Genomic DNA, 20,549 nt, shown 5'->3' on the forward strand with positions numbered 1-20,549 from the left:
GAGGAAGCATTTAGACAAGTACATGGATAGGATAGGTTTAGAGGGATATGGGCCAAACACAGGTAGGTGGGACTAGTTTGGACGGGGCATGTTGGCCAGTCTGGGCAAGTTGGGCCAAAGGGCCTGTTTCTACGCTGTATGGCTGCACGACTCTATGACACACTGCTTGACCTCTTTCACCACAAATGCATTCTGGTCACAGAATGCACACGAATGGTGCCCCACTGAAGTGCATAATAATTTAAAGCAGCCTGTTTTGCGAAACACACTGAAAGGTATGCAGCACATTGCAAATGCAAGATGTAAAAGTAATTTTAAGGTCATTAAAATTGCATGTCCTCTAACACCGGCGCAATAATTGCTACAGTATTGACATCACTCCAGGGCTTACAGGGGGCAAAGGATTCTTTCACACAGCCTCAAATTGCTGAAAATGCACTTGTACACAATGGAATGACTGAAGCAGTTGCCTGTACAGGGGACAACAAAGGCACAAATGGTCGGCTCACTGCTTTTGTTTGGGGAACAATTAAACAGAAACAATTCTAAAAACAACAGTCTGTGTGCGTTCCCCTTTGGTTATCCCAACGCTGTCAGAGTTCAATGCCCGACCCACCTCGTCCCCGTCGCCCCCACCCTTCCTCTTTTTCCATGGGATTAGGGTTTGGGGAGATCGGCAATGTCAGCAGTGAGTCAAATCGGACACGGACAATAGCCTTGGTATCACTGCACTGGAACATTAGCAGGAAAGTGCCACCAATTACCCGACAATTGGACGATCAGCATTTCATAACGTGACTCTTGACGCCTTTGATTAAAGAAAGAATTGGCCCGCATTTTTTTTGGGGGGGGGGGGGCCTTATCGCTGTTATTGTCATTCCAGATTAATCAGCAGAAAGCCACCCTTTATTAGGTGCAGTATTATGCCACCGTGCCCAGGGCACATACTGTAAGGGACTAGTCAGTCTAATACCTAAACGAGACAGCCCAATTAATTCAGTAGATGCTAATGTGGAATTATTCAACTTGATCCCCTATCGCGTAATCCACCAAATTTCCTGTGATTATTGCCTGCCAAGAAATAGTCCCAACCCAACAAAACTAATGGCGCATGTTTAGTTTAGACATTCAGCATGGAAACAGGCCCTGCGGCCATTGAGTCCACACCGAACTGTTCACACTAGTTCTATGTTATGTTCTCATTCACTTCCATTCACTAGTGGGGCAACGTTGCAGAGGCCAATTAACCGACAAAACCCACACGTCTTTGGGATGTGGGAGGAAAGCGGAGCACCCGGAGGAAACCCACGCGTTCACAGGGAGAACGTGCAAACTTCACACAGACAGCACCCGAGGTCAGGATCGATCCTGGGTCACAGGCGCTGTGAGGCAGCAGCTCTACCAGCTGCGCCACTGTGGAAAAGCAATATTTTAAATCTAAAATAAAGTCAGATCATGGTAATACTCATCTGGTCACCCAGCATCCGTGGAGAGAGAAATTGAGTTGGAATTTAAGGCAGATAACCTTTCATCACAACTGGGGTAACTTAGAAAACAAGTGTGTTTTAGTTGCAGGGAAGGAAAAACGGTGGGGCGGGCATTGGTGGTAAAGTGGATATTAATTGGGAATATTAGATACAGGTGGTGGTGGTGGTGGAGAGGGCTTGGAGATTGGTTGTTCATCACAGCTTACTCTCTGACGAAGAAGCACAGAGTGAGTCAAATGAAATTAAAGATGGAGAGAGAAGAATAAGGTGAATGCACAGTGGTGCAGGGGTAGAGTTGCTGCCTTACAGCGTCAGAGACACGACTTCGATCCTGACTACGGGTGATGTCTGCACGGAGTTTGTACAATCTCCCCATGACCTGCGTGGATTTTCTCAAGGAGCTTTGGTTTCCTCCCACTCTCAATAGACAATAGACAATAGGTGCAGGAGGAGGCCATTCAGCCCTTCGAGCCAGCACCGCCATTCAATGTGATCATGGCTGATCATTCTCAATTAGTACCCTGTTCCTGCCTTCTCCCCATACCCCCTGACTCCGCTGTCCTTAAGAGCTCTATCTAGCTCTCTCTTGAATGCATTCAGAAAATTGGCCTCCACTGCCTTCTGAGGCAGAGAATTCCACAGATTCACAACTCTCTGACTGAAAAAGTTTTTCCTCATCTCAGTTCTGAATGGCCCACCCCATATTCTTAAACTGTGGCCCCTTGTTCTGGACTCCCCCAACATTGGGAACATGTTTCCTGCCTCTAACGTGTCCAACCCCTTAATAATCTTATACGCTTCGATAAGATTCCAAAGACGTACAGGTTTGTAGGTTAATTGGCATGGTAAAATTGGAAATTGTCCCCAGTATGCATAGGATAGTGTTAATGTGCAGGGGTCGCTGGTTGGCGGGGACTCAGTGGGCCGAGGGGCCTGTTTCTGTGCTGTTTCTCTCATCTAAACAAAACTAAATAAGGAGACAAAAAGGTGGAATTGAGAGATGCAAAACACTGCAAATATTGGAAATGTTAAATGTAAACAGAAACTTGGAGATATTCAATTCAGGTAGCATCTGTGGAGAACAGAACAGTTACAGTTTCAGACTGACAACCTTTCATCAGAACTAGACAATTCTTTACAAATTGGAAAGGCTGGTTATCTGAACCTGTGTAGAAAGGAACTGCAGATGCTGGTTTATATCGAATATAGACACATAGTTCTAGAGTAACTCAGCGGGTCAGGCAGCATTTCTGGAGAAAAAGGATGGGTGACATTTCGGGTCGGGACCCTTCTTCAGGTTCAATCTACAAATGTACATAAGAGAAAAAGCAAACTAATATATTGTTGACAATTGGTGGAATGGGAGGATCCTTCATTGGATGGGAATCCTAGGTCCTTTTCCTGTGAGGTACAAGTTAGAGTCCTAGTCATACAGCACGGACACAGGCCCTTCGGCCCAACTCATCCATGCCAACCAAGATGCCCCCAGGTAAGTACCATTGATTAATATGGATTATTTTACCATAATCTGCGGAAGGATCCCAATCCAAAACACTGTTTGTCCATTTCCCTCCACAGATGCTGCCTGACCTGCTGAGTTCCTCCAAGTTTGTTTTTTTGCTCGAGTTCCAAACATCTCCGGCCTCATGTCTATGCGTGTACAACCATAGGTCCACCACTGATTTTCCAGCAACTAGTGGTCCGGCACCTTTAATTCAGACAAAATTACGAGAGCGCTATTGAAATCCACCCCCCCCCCCCCCCCCCACTCCAGAAGTCCCCTCGAAAATATGGCCCCCTGGCAGGGTGAGGCAGTCGATCAGAGAGTTGAATTTGCCCCTGCGGCTGGGGCTCTGGAATTCCAGCCCGGCTGGAGCCGGCAGATGCGCTCCCATTGCCGACTTCCGAGGCCGGTATCTCGGCGGACCGCTTCGGTACCGATGGGCACCTCTCGGAGGCCATGACCTCAGTTGGTCCAGCAAAACGAATAATCTCAAAGGCTCTGGAACCAAGGGTGCGTGAAAATCGGCGGAGGATCGAAAATATGCCCAGAGCGCTCAAACACGTCAAAGGGAAAATAAAACTTCCTTTTTTATGTTCCTACGACATTTCTCATGATTACACGGTTATTTACAACAGCGTCCTGGAGATTAATGTTCCTCTTCTTGAGCTGTCGGGATAATCAGAGAGCATTTGTGACTATAGCCTGTGGGATGGACGTTTGTACATTCCCTGGTACAATACACAGAGCAGGCCAGTCACAGAGGACCATTGTGGTTGAAACTGGCCCCTCTGGGCATGACTGTGACCCACGATGCCACTCCACTGAAATGGCTCAGGCCAGAGATGTAGGACAATCCTTCCCTTGCAGAAGTGCAAAAAGCCTATCAGGAAATTATCCCGACTGTGTGCATGATAGCCTTTTAAAGGAGAGGAGCTGTAGTTGACAAAAACATCTGTGACCACATGCACTGAGAGTTGCAAACTGCAAATGACCCCATCATGGATTAGCCTTCCTGCCTCTCTGGTGCTCCTTGATTTGGAAGATCATAGATTCAGTCCGACTCCAGTGATCAAGACATTTTCCTCAACCAAGACTTGAAGGTGGATTATCAGGCCAGCCCCGCATTGCTGTTTATAGTAGCTTGCTTTTCGCACATTGCGCACACAAACCTATCCTATCCACATGATAGGAGAGGTATAGAGGGATATGGGCCAAAGGCAGGCAGGTGGGACGAATGTATATGGTGCATGTTGGTCGGCGTGGGCAAGTTGGGCCGAAGGGCCTGTTGCCACACTGTACTGTGTGCAGTTTTGGTCTCCAAATTTGAGGAAGGATATTCTTGCTATTGAGGGCGTGCAGCGTAGGTTCACTAGGTTAATTCCCGGAATGGCGGGACTGTCATATGTTGAAAGACTGGAGCGACTAGGTTTGTATACACTGGAATTTAGAAGGATGAGAGGGGATCTTATCGAAACGTATAAAATTATTAAGGGGTTGGACACGTTAGAGGCAGGAAACACGTTCCCAATGTTGGGGGAGTCCAGAACTAGGGGCCACGGTTTAAGAATAAGGGGTAGGCCATTTAGAACAGAGATGAGGAAAAACTTTTTTAGTCAGTTGTGAATCTGTGGAATTCTCTGCCTCAGAGGGCAGTGGAGGCCAATTCTCTGAATACATTCAAGAGAGAGCTAGATAGAGCTCTTAAGGATAGCGGAGTCAGGGGGTATGGGGAGAAGGCAGGAACGGGGTACTGATTGAGAATGATCAGCCATGATCACATTGAATGGCGGTGCTGGCTCGAAGGGCCGAATGGCCTTCTCCTGCACCTATTTTCTATTGTCTATTGTCTATTGACTCTATGACTCTATGTTCCCATTTTCCTTCATCCAGATTTCTTCAATGGCTTAAAGTGCTTCTGAAGGCCATGAGAGATATTCCATAAATGCAAATCCTCTTTCCTGGTCTAACAGGACATCAAATTTCAAATTCACAACAACATTCACACCTCTACATTCCTCTGGGAAACACATTTCTTGAATCTGGCCTCTAATGGACCCAGATTTCCATTGCCTCAGAAACAGCAGCTGCCTCTTTTGTTATCCCTTTCCGAGAACTCCTTATCTTCCGACCATGCTTTAATTCACTTCCTGATACTTAACTCCTTGATCACTTGCTTTAGTATCAGCTTTGCTGTTTGGCTTTTACATAGGGGCAGCATAGTGGCACAAGGGTAGAGTTGCTGCCTTACAGCGCCAGAGACCCAGGTTCGATACGGAGTTTGTACGTTCTCCCTGCGACCTCGTTAGTTTTCTCCAGGTGCTCTGGTTTCCTCCCACATTCCAAAGACATGCAGGTTTGTCGTTTCATAAGTAATAGGAGTACAATTAGGCTATTCAGTCCATTAAGTCTACTCCACCATTCAATCATGGCTGATCTATCTTTCCCTCCCAACCCCATTCTCCTGCCTTCTCCCCATAACCCCTGATACCCGTACTAATCAAGAATCTATCTATCTCTGCCTTTAAAAAAATCCATTGACTGACCTTCACAGTCTTCTGCGGCAATGAATTCCACAGATTCACCACCCTCTGACTAAAGCAATTCCTCGTCATCTCCTTCCTAAAGGATCATCCTTTAATTTTGAGGCTATGACCTCTGGTCCTAGACTCTCCCACCAGTGGAAACATCCTCTCCACTTCCACTCTTTCCAGGCCTTTCACTATTCAGTAAGTTTCAATGAGGTCCCCCCTCATCCTTCTAAACTCCAGTGAGTATAGACTAAGTGCTGTCAAACGCTCATCATATGTTATCCCACTCATTCCTTGGATCATTTTCGTAAACCTCCTCTGGACCCTCTCCAGAGCCAGCACGTCCTTCTTCAGATATGGGGCCCAAAATCGCTCACAATACTCCAAATGCGGTCTGACCACAGCCTTATGGAGCCTCAGCATTACATCCTGTTTTTGTATTATAGTCCTCTTGAAATAAATGCAAGCATTTCATTTGCCTTCCCTACTACAGATTCGACTTGCAAGTTAAATCTTTGGGACTCTCAAGACCTTTTGCATCTCCGATTTCTGGATTCTCTCCCCATTTGGAAAATAGTCTGCACCTTTATTCCCACTTGGCTTCTTGGCTTCTGTAAAATGTCCCTCATGTACAGGATTGAAGTAGTGATCGGCGATGACATGTTGGGCTGACAGGCCCGTTTCCAAGCTGCATCTCTAAACTAAACTAAACAGTTTGACTGTGGTATTGTGAGGGCACTTTGGATTGGTATTATTGAAGTGGAGGCAGAAAGAGGTTCAGGAGAGCTGCCAGCCAGTGCCAGAATGGTAGCTTGGTTCCTGTTATCAATCTCTGTTCAAAAGCAGGAGCCAGGTCACTCGATGTTCTGTCCCCTGATTGTTCCACGGTACTTTTCCAGTGGAGAGACTTGGGTCGAGGGTGGGAGTGGGGAAGGGGCTTGGCACAACTTCAAACTGCACTTCAAACCCCGAGCTCTTTTGATTCTGATAAAAGCCCAGAAATGCTTGGCTTATTCAGCTGCCCCCTCTTACGTTCCTTTACATCAAGCACATGGATGAGTGGCACTGAAGGACGGAAGGCCACTGAGTGCTGCCCACCATTGTGGGCCAGTTAGGCACGGTACAATGCCGCAGTCAGCGATGTACTGCTTGAAGCCTCTAGCCAACACCGTCAAGTGGCAGCCCTTTAACCAAGTAATCATCATTGTGACAAAAGAACCATCATTGGGACGTAGTGTTTGTATGCTCAGGGTTATTTCTTTGGCAATATTTGATCATTCCCCTCAATGAATAGCGCACAACTGTAAAGACGTGATCTCCTCATTCAATGTTTAGTGTGGCCATAAGACATAGGAGCAAAATCAGGCCATTCGGCCCATAGAGTGTACTCCATTCAATCATGGCTAATCTATTTTTCGCCCCCAACCCCATTCTCCTGCTCCCCATAATCTTTGATGCACTTACTAATTAAGAACCTATCAATCTTTGCTTTAAAATTACCGAATGTCTTGGCCTCCACAGCCATCTGCAGCAATGAATTCCGCAGATTCACCACTCTCTGGCTAAAGAAATCGCTACTCATCTTCGTTCTAACTATGCAGTTGTCACTATGCAGTGACAATATTCCTGCACAGTACACTGGTAGTACCTCAGGTCGTATTACAGGGGCCATCAGAGCCTTCAAGGTCTTACCTAAGTGTCTGCCTTTTATCTGTGCAAGATTTAGCCCTTTGGGGACTGGGGCATGAACCGAGGCCATGCCAATCCATAACCTATCAAGCAAGATATCCCAGTGATCCACCAATCTACCAAAGCTGTCTGCAAAGCCTGAGGAGTTGCCCATCCTCCTCCTCCCCACTCAACCCACATAGCCCGTCATCCTGGTTGCAGTCTGCGGCCTGAGACTTGGACAAGGAGAAGGCCGAACACAACTTAGATTTAGAGTATTGTGTTCAGTTTTGGTCACTATGTTACAGAAAAGATGTTGTCAAACTTGAAAGGGTTCAGAGAAGGGCTGATGCCATGACTGGAGGGACTGAGCTGGAGGGAGAGGTTGAGCAAGCTAGTGCTATATTCCTTGGAGCGCAGGTTAATGAGGGGCGATCTTATAGAAGTATATAAAATCTTGAGAGGAATCGATCGGGTACACGCACAGAATCCTTTGCCCATAGTAGGAGAATCGAGAAACAGAGGACATAGGTTTAAGATGAGTTTAAAGATACAGCTCCTTCAGCCCACCGAGTCCATGCCACCCAGCGATCCATGTATCCTTCATACTAGGGTCAATTTTTATGAAGCCAATTAACCTACAATATGTACGTCCTTAGAATGTGAGAGGAAACCGGTGCTCCCGGATAAAACCCATGCGGTCAAGAAGACAACGTACAAACTCCGTTCAGACAGCACCCTTAGTCAGGATCGAACCCGGGTCAATGGCGCTGTAAGGCAGCAACTCTACCGCTGCACCACCATGCCACACCCTGGAGGAAAGACTTAATGGGAAACTGAGGGGTACATTTTTTACACAAAGGGTAGTGTGTGCATGGACTGTGGTGTGTGCACTCAAATTTCACTGTACCTTAATTGGTACTTGTGACAATAAATTGAATTTTGAATCTTGAATCTTGTTCTTGAATCTTGAACAAGCTACTGGAGGAGGTGGTTGAGGCAGGTACTATCGCGACATTTAAGAAACATTTGGACAGGTAGATGGATAGGACAGGTTTAGAGGGATATGGGCCAAAAGCAGGCAGGTGGTTCTAGTGTAGACGCCATGACTCTAACTATTCCAGTGCAATCTCCACTCACTTGCTACGCCCTCAATGCATGCCGGCAACCTCCACTGACCCAAACACTGCCCTCTGCAAACGCTTGAAAACGCTTCCGCCTGCCTTAAACCAGGCAGGCATCTGCTAGGTTGCGGTTTGCCTTTTGAAGACTGTGGCACAATTAACTTACCGTGTCGGGATATCAATAATTTAAATACTTAAAGCTCAGCGTGAAATGCTGCATTGCAGATAACACAGTTTCCACTTGCTTTCACTGACAAGAACAAGCTAAGTGCAGACACTGAATGTCGTCTTTGTCGAGCATGGGGTAGACTGGGATCTTAAATTGAATGGAAGCTCAGTGAAAAATAAACCAACACAGTTCAGTCACTGCCTTGTCTCCCGTGCTCCTTAACAGAAACGCAGGGCTTTTCTTTGATCCTCAGTCATGCAGAGTTAGATTGTCCCTCATGAAAACAGCAGCAGAACGATTGTTGTTGTTCTCAGCATCACCGGTCAGGGTGATCGCGAGGGGGTTGGGGTGGGGGTGGGGGAGGCAGGGTACAGACATCTCTCTGATGCACTCCCATACAATGGCCCTCATGGGGTTTGTTTTGCTGCCCGTTGACGGGAAGGGAGCAGCTTCTGCCGAGGCCGCTGCGTATGTCCGTCGCTCGCGGCCTTGAGAGGCGAGAGGCAAAGGCGAACCTTACCCTTGGAGAAGGCAGGGGGGTGGGAGTTCCAGGAACTTGGTCCGGTGACGAGGTGGGGGGAGCGGGGGGAGGAGGGGGAAGCGGGGGACGAAAGTGCGATATGGTCTGGCCGTTGCTTCGCTCGGCGACTGAGCATCCCGCCGAGAGCCAATTGTGATCAAATCAGTCAGACGAGACCCGAGGGGAAAGAATTATGCCAGTACGTCTAAAGTATCCAAGGTGAGGGGGAGAGGTACAAAGTGCACAGAAGTGGATGGAATTGTGAAAGAGAGGAAACAAAACACATGCTCTCGCCTGAAGATAGACAACTGACCCAAAACGTTGCCTATCCACACCTTCCAGAGATGCTGGCTGACCTGCTGAGTTACTCCAGCACTCAAAAGTGTTTTATTGTCCTATGCCCCAAAATGGAACAATGAAATTCTTATTTGCAGCAGCACATATATGCACACATATATGTAACCTTAGTACTCTGTAAACATCATAATAAACAACAAAAAGTTATATATATATATATATATAATATATATATACATACACACATATGTGTGTGTAAACGTATATATTTACACATACACACATATGTGTGTATATGTACATGTGTGTGTGTTTATATACACACACATATACACACACACACATATATATAAACAAACAAACAAATAGACAAACAAACCAATAAACAAACAATAATAGTGCAAAGACAAAAAGAATGCCCCAAAGTCTCTGTAGTTTGGAGCATATCTGGAGGTTGTAGTGTTAAATAGCCTGATAGCTATAGGGAAGAAGTTGTTCCTAAATCTGGACATTACAGTTTTCAGATTCCGAGTCCTTCTTCCCAATGGCAGGTATGAAATGAGTGTGTGACCAGGGTGGTGTGGGTCTCTGATGATGCTGGCTGCCTTTTTGAGGCAGCAACTCTTAATGATCCCTTCAATGGTGGAGCTCAACAATGCTGATCATGGGTACCCTTACGTCTTTTTTATTAAAACACATTCTTTCAATGTTATCCCAAATTGTGAAGCTGAACAACGCTGATCATTGGCAGAAGCCCCTCAATAACATTACATCATTGGCTCTGTTTTGTTTCTAGAAATGTACACTAATCCCAATTCTTTCGCTCTGTCAACGAAACTTAATTCAAGGACTCCGGGTGTCGAGGACTGACAAGGTCTGATTTACACATGAGTTTGACCTGGTGCCATCCTTCCCTTATCAACTCCAGCCACTGCCTGCAGACAGGCCAGATCCCGTCCAACTCGAGATGCTCCTGAACCATCTCCTCAGCATCAAGGCACAGATGTTCAGAGAGAAGATGGCTGTGCACCACAGATAGGCCGCAGTCAATCATCAGGCATCGTTACCTGCCGTCACCAGGCAACGTCTTGATGTGGTAATAATCTCCACACATTATGCAAATCGATTTCAATCAGCATGTAAATATACAAATCTTTCTTACCAGATGGCGGGCTGGCCGCTCTCCTTCGCCGTCTCCCTGGCACCTGGGAGCAACTTCAGCTCGATATCTGCGCTCAACAGGGCTCCATCAATCAATCAAACTCTTTTCAAAGCGCCCACCTGTAGAATGGAAACAATAAAGTGACCTTTAGCTGGCTTTTCATCAACTGGACCCAGTAGACTGGCAATCGATCTGCTGGCCAGAACCGCAGTGCCAGGGCTCACCACCTCTACCTGCGGTACGGGGAAAGGGCGGCAGTAAGACCCAAGGGGGGAGAGAACTGGGAGATTAATTAGTTCTAACCGACCAAAAACCTTGCACTGTATCATGAGAACTTGGGTGGCACAGTGGTGCAGCAGTAGAGTTACTGCCTTACAGCGCCAGGGACCCGGCTTTTCCGAGATCTCCTGTTTCCTCCCACACTCCAAAGGCATACAGGTTTGTAGGCTAATTGGCTTGGAATAATTGTGAATTTTCCCGAGTGTGTGTAGGATAGTGCTAATGTGCGGGGATCGCTGGTAGGCACTCACTCGGTGGGCCGAAGGGCGTGTTTCCACAATGTATCTCGAAACTAAACTAAACAAAACTAAACTGGAGGCAGGAGTCAACAATTGAACAAGATCGCTGCACATCCACAAGATGAAAGTCAGGTCGCAGGTGTATGGGGAAAGAACAAGAAAGATCTGCGAGGGAAAGATTCAATAGGAACCTGAGGGGCAAATTTTATTTTTCACACAAAGGTTGGTAGGTGTATGGAACGAGTTGCCAGAGGTGGAAATTGAGTCAGGTACTATCTCAATGTTCAAAAAACATTTGGACAGGTACATGGATAGGATAAGTTTAAGGGATATGGGTCAAACGTGGGCTGAAGGGACTAGTGTAGATGGGGCATGTGGATTTGCGGTGATAAGTTGGGCCGAAAGGCCTGTTTCCATGCTGTATGACTCTATGACCGACAATGGGCTAATTTCCTTGCCCTGACCGCGCTTTTGCGGTTGCAGCTCCTAGACTGTGGAACAGCATCCCTCTCCCCATCAGAACTGCCCCCTCCATCGACTCCTTTAAGTCCAGGCTCAAAACCTATTTCTACTCCCTAGCGTTTGAGGCTCATTGAGGAGGCGCTGTGAACTGTTTGCGTGCTACTGTATGTTTCATTTTTTTTCCTTAGTACCTAATCAGATGTACAGCACTTTGGTCAACGTGGGTTGTTTTTAAATGTGCTATACAAATAAAATTGACTTGACTTGACTTGACTTGACTTGACTTGACTTTCCACAGGAGAGGGTGCAGATTACTCAACCCCTTGGAGGCTCTCCCAGCCTTCAGCCAGATCGACGGCTGAGCTACGTCTCGAGCTGACAAAACAACACAAAGTGCTGGAGTAACTCAACGGGTCAGGCAGCTTCTCTGGAGTAAAATGGATTGGTGACATTTCGGTTTGGGATAAGGGGTGATCGTACTTTGGAAAGTGAACCAAAAATGTCACACACGTGACCAGACGTAATACATTACAAAATTCTTGTTAGAAATTAATCTTATTCGTTGCTATTTTCCTACCAACAGAACTATAATGCGGGTCTTTTTTTATTAATTCACAGAGTTTTTAAGATAAAACTGAGTTATGAAAAGAATTGCTTCCGCGCGAAGTCACACACGTGACCGGTCATATTTGACCTCTAACCCTAAACAAACATTGTCAGCATAACATATAGAAATCTCACTTGATAAACTTCGACAAATATAAGTCATATATACAGGACAACACAATAAACCTGTAATGCTTTCGGAATTAGAAGGGATGTATGCCACAATTCTGGTCACACACGTGACTAAGAATGGCCCTACAGAGGTGTACAAGACCAAGAGTGGTATAGATAGGGTAAATGCACAGAGTCTTTTACCCAGAGTAGGGGAGTCAAGAACCAGAGGACGTAGGTTTATGGTGAGGGGGGCAAGATTTGATAGAAATCCAAGGGGCATTTTTGTTTTTACACAAAAGGTTGTAGGTATATGGAACGAGCTGTCAGAGAAGGTAGTTGAGGCAAGTACTATCACAGTATTTAAAAAACATTTGGCCAGGCACATGGATAGGATAGGTTTCGAGGGATATGGTTGCAAATGCAGGCGGGGTGGGACTAGTGTAGATGGGGCATGTTGGTTGGAGTGGGCAAGTTGTCCAAAGGGTCTGTTTCCACGCTGTGTGACTCTATGACTGGCTTGGTTCTGTATCCTTTATTTGACCTAACTAGTAAAAAGCTATCAACAGAGAATAAAATCGAGTTGATGGTTAAGGTCAGTAGTTTCCAAATGTTGTGCAGTGATGCCATTCTGTGTGTGCCACAAACTTTTAACATTTCATCTAAGGTCCGTTTCCAGTGAAATTTTATGAATCGAATAACCAAATCAGAAACCATTTTAAATTGATGTATATACATGAGTAAATGAAAGTATGAAATGCAGTGAAAGCAAAAAGAAGCCTTGCTTACAGGCAATAGGCAGCGCTGACAGAATTTTAGTTTCGGCTGCTAAGTCAAACGAGTGTGCAAGGTTAACATTATTATACCTGTGTTCCTTGATCTCAAATAGTTTGGGAACCATTGAGTTAGGTTGATAACCTTACCAAGGCAAAAGATCACTTCCGTTTCTCTTTCCACACAAGCTGCTCGACTTGCTGAGTATTTCCAGTGTTTTCTGTTTTAATTTCAGATTTTCATGTTTCAATATTTTGCTTTTGGTTTGAGGTTTGAAATGTATTCGGTGAGGCTGCCGGATCTCACTTTTGCGCAACCTTGCTCTGGTCTAATCCCGAGTGGAAACGGAATCGCTCTGAGCTCCCATCTCTTAGGCACGCTGTTGACATAGCTATTCATGGCATCTGCTTAAGCAGTGTCATCCTGACACAGAGAGATACAGCATGGAAACAGGCCCTTCGGCCCACCGAGTCCCCACCTAGAAATTTCTCAGTGGCGCAGCAGTAGAGTTGCTGCCTTACAGCGCCAGGCTCAATCCTGACTCTGGGTGCTGTCTGTGCGGAGTTTGTACGTCCTCCCTGTGACCGCGTGGGTTTTTCTCTGAGATCTTCGGTTTCCTCCCACACTCCAAAGGCGTACAGGTTTGTAGGTATAAATGTAAAAAAATGTCCCTAGTGTGTATAGGATGGTGTTAATGTGCAGGGATCGCTGGTCGGTGTGGACTCGGTGGGCCGAAGGGCCTGTTTCCACGCTATCTCTCCAAACCTGCTCCTGCCCTGCTACTGCACACATCGCTTCAACCCCTCCATCCCCCCCCCCCTCCCCCCACCAAGTCTTTCTCATTGATGCAACCAAGTCTTATCATATTCCTGCTGCTGCCTGACTAATGCACTGAGCAAAGTTTTTTAATGGAGGCCTTAAAGATTTGCCTTTCAAATAAAATCCATCTCACGAACAGCAGATGGATCAGTGACAGCAATTGAATTAGGCAAGTTATTGATGACTCACAGGAGAACAGGCAAATGTAATTTGGATAGGTAACTGGGAGGTCTAATTGATCCTGAGCCGAGGGTCATCACTAATTGCACTATTTTTGTTCGTTTCCTCCCTTCTCCCAAAAGCAATCACAAATACTATAGAATATACTGGAAGCATTGCACAAGTAAGGCCTTCCCATCATCTTTCTATATTTTTTCATCCGTCTCCCTCAATTCCCCACTGTCTACCCTTTTCCTTATGACTTCCTTGTTAATTATAATTCTCAGATTGTCCTTTAGTTGACATAGATATTCTTTAGATAAAGAAGCATTTCCGAAACTGAATGCACTCCTCTCTCACACATGTTGACTGCAGTTCCTCAAAATTGGATCTGGCTGGTATTTATTTTTATTTTCAAAAATACTAATTTATGAAAATCTCTGACTGAAAACGTGGATCATGACTCCTGCAACTATTCTTTCTGGGGTCTTGCATTCGCCTGATGTTGCAAACCGTAGACCTTGGCGACACGGTGGCGCAGCGGTAGAGTTGCTGCCTTACAGCGCCGGAGACCCGTGTTCTATCCCGACTACGGGTGCTGTCTGTACGGAGTTTGGACATTCTCCCCGTGACCGAATGGGTTTTCTCCGACATCTACGGTTTCCTCCCACACTCCAAAGACGTACAGGTTTGTAGGTCGATTGGCATGGTATAAGTGTAAATGAATGAATGAATGAATAAGTTTATTGACCAAGTATGCAAATTGCCCCTAGTATGTGTGGGGTAGTGTGAATGCGCGTGGATTGCTGGTCGGTGCGGACTCGGTGGACTGAAGGGCTTGTTTCCGCCCTGTATCTCTAAACAAAACTAAACTAAACCTTCCATAAGCTCGGATATTTTCCAATTCACCTCAGCTCCATTGCAGATATTGAACTTTAACTAGGAAAATAACTGCAGATGCTGGTACAAATCGAAGGTATCACAAAAAGCTGGAGTTACTCAGCGGGTCAGGCAGCATCTCAGGAGAGAAGCTGAGATGCTGAGATGCATTCTCTCCTGAAATGCTGCCTGACCCGCTGAGTTACTCCAGCTTTTGGACTTTAACTATGTAACTGATGTGCCACAATGCCCGGTCCATCACATGTACTGACCTCCCCTCCATTAAAGGGGTGTATAGGCAGTGCTGCCTCAAAAAAACAAAGTCAGTATTTTCAGAGACCTAGAAAAACATGGCCGCATGGATGCAATGTAGAAAGCATTTTATCAGGGTGCGTCTCTGCTTGGTTTGGGAACAGTTCCGTTCAAGACAGCAAATAAGTGCAGAGAATTGTGGATGCAGCAATGACGATCACACAAACCGACCTCCCTTCCATTGACTCCATTGACACCTCACGCTGCCTCGGCAAGGCCACCAGCATAAACAAGGACTAATCGCACACCGGCCACTCCCTCTGCTCCCCTCTCCCATCAGGCAAGAGGTTTAAAAGTGTGAAAACGCACATGTCCAGACTCTGGGACACTTTCTTCCCAGCTGTTATCAGGAAACTGAACTATTCTATTAACAACTAGCGAACAGTCCTGAGCTACTATCTACCTCATTGGAGACCCCTGGACTTTCTTTGAGCGAACTTTAACTGGACTTTACCTTGCACTAAACGTTATTCACGTTGTTCCCTTTATCATGCATCTGTCCACTGTGGATGGCTCGATTGTGATCGTGTACTGTCTTTCCGCTGACTGGTTAGCACGCAACAAAAGCTTTGCACTGTACCTCGGTGCACGTGACAATAAAATACACTCAGCTCAACACTTTAATTTCTCCCCAACCATCGAGGAGTAGGTTTTGGAAACTGAAAGCTTCCCGACAACCATCAGGCTCATGAATACTCCACAATACTAACCATAATTACGAATTTTGGTTGCACTAAGGAGGTCAGTTTTTTTTTGCCACTAGAAATGTGGTTATGAGTTTACTGAATTTTTGTTTATTATTTATCATCTCCATGTGTTGTGCTTATGGGCCTGTTATGCTGCTGCAAGTAAGAGTAGTATTGTTCCGCTGTCACCACATATGTCAATTAAACACTCTTGACTCCTGGGAGTCAGTCAGAACTCTGATAGCAGTCCCTACTTTTAGTTTAGTTTAGTTTAGAGGTACAGCACGGAAACAGGCCCTTCGGCCCACCGACTCCACACCGACCAGCGATCCCCGCACACTAACACTACCATACACACACACTGGGGACAATTTTACATTTACACCAAGCCAATTAACCCACAAAACCTGTACGCCTTTGGAAACCGAAAATCTTGGAGAAAACCCACGCAGGTCACGGGGAGAACGTACAAACTCCGTACAGACAGCACCCATAGTCAGTATTGAACCCAGATCCCTGGCACTAGACGGCAGTCGCTCTACTGCTGAGCCACCGTGCCGCCCCATCCACTCTCACCCGACAGCTGGGGCGGAGGTGATGGTGATGTGGGAGTGGGGGAGGGTGATCAGGCACCCTCCCACCGAAACAACACTGTTCACCTTCCAACAGATCCATCTAAGCCTGCCAGCCAGAAAACAACATTGAACTGTCAAAGCACCTGGATACTGACATGCCAAGTAATGTTTACCAAACCATAATGAAATTATCCGTGTGTACTATTAATCTCCATTTTTCATTCCAGTCTCAAAGCATTCATGTCCATTCAGCTGTAAACACAGGCTGAAAATTATCTAAATTCCTTTCAGAAACCTTTCAAATTGGTTCTTTTATTCGTGTTCAATGGAGCCTCACCTTTCAGCATTCTGCAGGTACAATGACAAACAATTTGGTTGTGCGGGAATTGAACTGAACAGAACAGAACAGAACAGAACAGGGAGGTTCTACAGTTTTCAATCAGGAATGCCCTGAATACTTTACAGTTGCAAAACACATAGGGAGGCAAAAGGCAGCAACTACATGGGACACCTTCACCTCTCTATCTCCTTCTAAGTCGCCTAACTTAAACTGCTGTTCATTCATCACTGCTAAATCAAAATCCTGATAGGTCCCTTTCTAATGGTCTAGGGTTAGCCCCTTCACGAGCAATTCAAGAAGGTGGTGTGCCTGACCTGCACAGTGCTCATCATTTGACCCATGCATCCATCCCCTGTTCTGCTCAACATTCGCTCTGTGACTCACTCACTGTGTGCGTCTGTCATTTTCTGATTTTATTTCAGCTTCCCAGCATCTGCAGTCTTCTTGCGGCTCACGAAAGTTGTTCATCATTTGCAAGCTTTGTGTCCACAATGAGTCTTTAAATCATTAATGCAGAGCATAAGAGCTCGGAGAAACCACGTCTAGTTTATCCAAAGCTTCCTCGCGGACCATTGGTACAAAATCAAGAGAGGAATAGACAGGCTGGGGCCTGTTTCCATGCTGCATGACTCTATGACTCTATGAGTGATAAAGTGTTGTACAGGAACCCAAGACACTGCAAATATCCTTACTGCTAACAACACTTTTGAAGTTGTGTCAGTGAATGAAAGTAAACAGGAGACAAGGAACTAGACGGCATGGTAGGGCGGCGGTAGAATTGCTGCCTTACAGTGCCAGAGACCAGGGTTTAATCCTGCCGGTGGGGGCTGTCTGTACGGTGTTTGTAAGTTCTTCCCGTGACTGTGTGGGTTTTCTCCAGGTACACCGGTTTCCTCCCACAATCCAAAGACTTACAGGTTAATTGGCTTAGGTAAACTTGTAAAATTGGCTCGATAGTGTTGGATAGCGTTAGTGTACAAGTTTCGCTGGTAGGCACGGACTAGATGGGCCGAAGGGGCTGTTTCCACACTGTATCTCTGACGACTAAAGTGCTGATGCTGGAATCTTGAGCAAAACACAAAGTGCTGCAGGATCGCAGCAGATCAAGCAGCATCTGTGGAGGGAACGTACAGGCGAGGTTTTGGGTTGGGACCACATCAGATTAGAGGAGGCACAATGAAACTCTATTTCACCCAGATGGGCAAAACTTTCCTTTACATGTTATCCTGCATTTTAGAATCCCTTTATTATACATGTGCAAGCATTTTATACATAGAAAACATAGAAAATACGTGCAGGAGTAGGTCATTCGGCCCTTCGAGCTGACCGCCATTCAATATGATGGCTGATCATCCAAAAACAATATTCCATTCCTGCTTTTCGCCCATATCCTTTGATTTCATTAGCCCTAAGAGATAAATCTAACTCGCTCTTGAAAACATCCAGTGAATTGGTCTCCACTGCCTTCTTTGGCAGAATATTCCAGAGATTCACAACTCTCTGGGTGAAAAAATCTTTCCTCATCTCGGTCCTAAACGGCCTACCCCTTATTCTTAAACAGTGACCCCTGGTTCTGGACTGCCCCAACATGGGGAACATTTTTCCTGCATCTATCCTGCCCAATCCCTTAAGAGTTTTATATGTTTCTATTACATCTCCTGTCATCCTTCTAAATTCCAGTGAATTATGAAATCTTACAATAATCAAGGATTGCTACAGTAGAAAATGTAATGTCTGCTCTCGGTTGAAATATTAAGCCATGTTTATTAAGGCATTTCATCTTCAGTGATTGTGATAAGCCAGCATTATGATCTCACTGCGTCTGATGTGTATTCCAACTGCAACACAATTTATTTGGGGTGAGTTGACTCAATTAGTTCAATCCTTTCAAAACGATAAGCACAAAAGCAAATTCAATTTTCTGTCTTTCACTGTAAAATTTTATATTAAACATGATCCAACCATTATCAGCCAGCACATTGAATGGTAATGAGATATTCTGATTAACATGTGTAGGCAAGAACTATCTTCAGTTTAAACTGAAGATAGACACAAAAAGCTGGAGTAACACAGCAGGTCAGACGGGTTTGAAGAAGGGTTTGAAGAAGGGTTTCGACCCAAAATGTTACGTATTCCTTTTCTCCAGAGATGCTGTCTGTTCTGATTAACGTGCTTTTTCTCCAATTGTAAAGAACTTCACTTACACAAATTAGTCAGGAACTGGAGAGTGGCTATATAATAACATTGTTTTAACCTGCCAATTTCTTCCACATTGCCAAGAAAGGTATCTCTGATCTCAACAGACATTACATGATTACTCCTTAACACTGCAAATCTAAACTAAAACAGGAGAAACTGAAATACTCAGAAGTGTCAGGCTGTGTGTGTGGAGAAAGAAACAGCCAGTGAAAGGTCATCAACCTTTTAAAAGTAGCTTTGTTTCCACTCCGTAGAAGCTGCCCGACCAGCTTGGCATTTCCAGCATTTGTAGAGTAAAACGTATCATATTGTGATCACTTCCTCCTAATGGCTCTTTTACACACTGCGAAGCTTGTGCTACCAGGATCCCCCTTTGACATTGTTCACAGATAGTTGACAGTCCACGGGTATGTATTTAAAAGAGAGTGCAGATGAGTAGCATGTGAGAGAGGGTTGGAGTCGTGACGGAAGGGGGAGGAACAAAGGGGGACCCGGCATGGGAGGACCACCGTGAGGGAGGGGGAGACACAAAGGACCCGGCCTAGGGGGACTGCCGGTCATCATCAAGGACCCACAACATCCTGGCAACGCTCTCATTTCACGCCTGCCATCGGGAAGATGGAACAGGGGCCTGAAACCTGTAACATCCATGTTCAGGAACAGCTTCTTCCCCACAACCTTCAGGTTATTGAACACCAACCAAACTCTAAACTTTGAACTGCCTCGACTGCACTAGCGATGTGTGGCTTTGATTTTGTTTTTGCACTGTATTGGTTTTTTCAATTGAAACTTTTGTGGTTTGTTCTGATGTCTACTGAGTGCTATGTTTCGGTATTTATTGTGCTGTTGCAAGTAAGAATTTCATTGTTCCCTTTTGGAACATATGACCGTAAAACACTCTTGACTCTCATGTTTTTCTTTTCTCTGCCCTGTAGGACATGTGGAGAACATGTGTAATTTATGTATAACATACATAATTTATGTTGCGCTGACAGTCTAAAGAACGGTCTCGACCCGAAACGTCAGCTATTCCTTTTGTCCAGAGATGCTGTCTGACCCGCTGAGTTACTCCAGCTTTTCGTGTCTAAACCAGCATCTGCAGTTCCTTCCTACCCACATAGTTTATGTTTTAGTGTATTGTCTGACCCTATGTGCCTGCAAGCTACTGCAAGCAAAATCTTCATTGTACCTCACCGTACTCAGACATATAATAATAAACTTAACAATAACAATAAATAGAAAATAAAATGACTTTCTACGCTCCATACAACCTTAGGGGAAGGCAGGGGGAAGAGAAAAGACATTCTGGCCTTCCATCACAGTGAGGAGGTGCCTGGAGGAGACTCACTGTGATGGATGTTTCTTTTTTTTGGTTTTGTGTTGGTTTGTGGTTGTGTGTGTAATTGCTTATTTTATTGCTCTTATTGTTGGACTGTGGATGACGAAATCTCGTCCAAAAGACTTGTTTTTTTTGGATGACAATAAAGGTAATTCTGATTCTGATTCTGATTCTGATTAACAGTAGGAAACTACTGGTAAGAACTGTTCATTTCAGCACATCTTTTATTTAACCACTTCCCTCCACAACTTTATCTCCAGGCATTCTAAAGGTGTTAAGTTCTCTGCTGGGAAGAATTCTACGGTTACATG

General features: G+C 45.3%; 1 protein-coding gene across 3 annotated transcripts in view; it reads right to left on the reverse strand.

Moving 5' to 3' along the window:
* Positions 1–20,549, reverse strand: part of LOC144603566 (neuronal cell adhesion molecule-like) — a 352,237-nt gene that overhangs the window by 154,910 nt on the left and 176,778 nt on the right. For all 3 annotated transcript variants that reach the window (XM_078416960.1, XM_078416961.1, XM_078416962.1), the window contains one exon: positions 10,460–10,578. The gene's annotated coding sequence lies outside the window, so the exon portion shown is untranslated. The remainder of the gene's footprint in view (positions 1–10,459; positions 10,579–20,549) is intronic.

This window comes from Rhinoraja longicauda, chromosome 20 (genome assembly GCF_053455715.1).
Source record: "Rhinoraja longicauda isolate Sanriku21f chromosome 20, sRhiLon1.1, whole genome shotgun sequence".
NCBI classification, from domain to species: domain Eukaryota; kingdom Metazoa; phylum Chordata; class Chondrichthyes; order Rajiformes; family Arhynchobatidae; genus Rhinoraja; species Rhinoraja longicauda.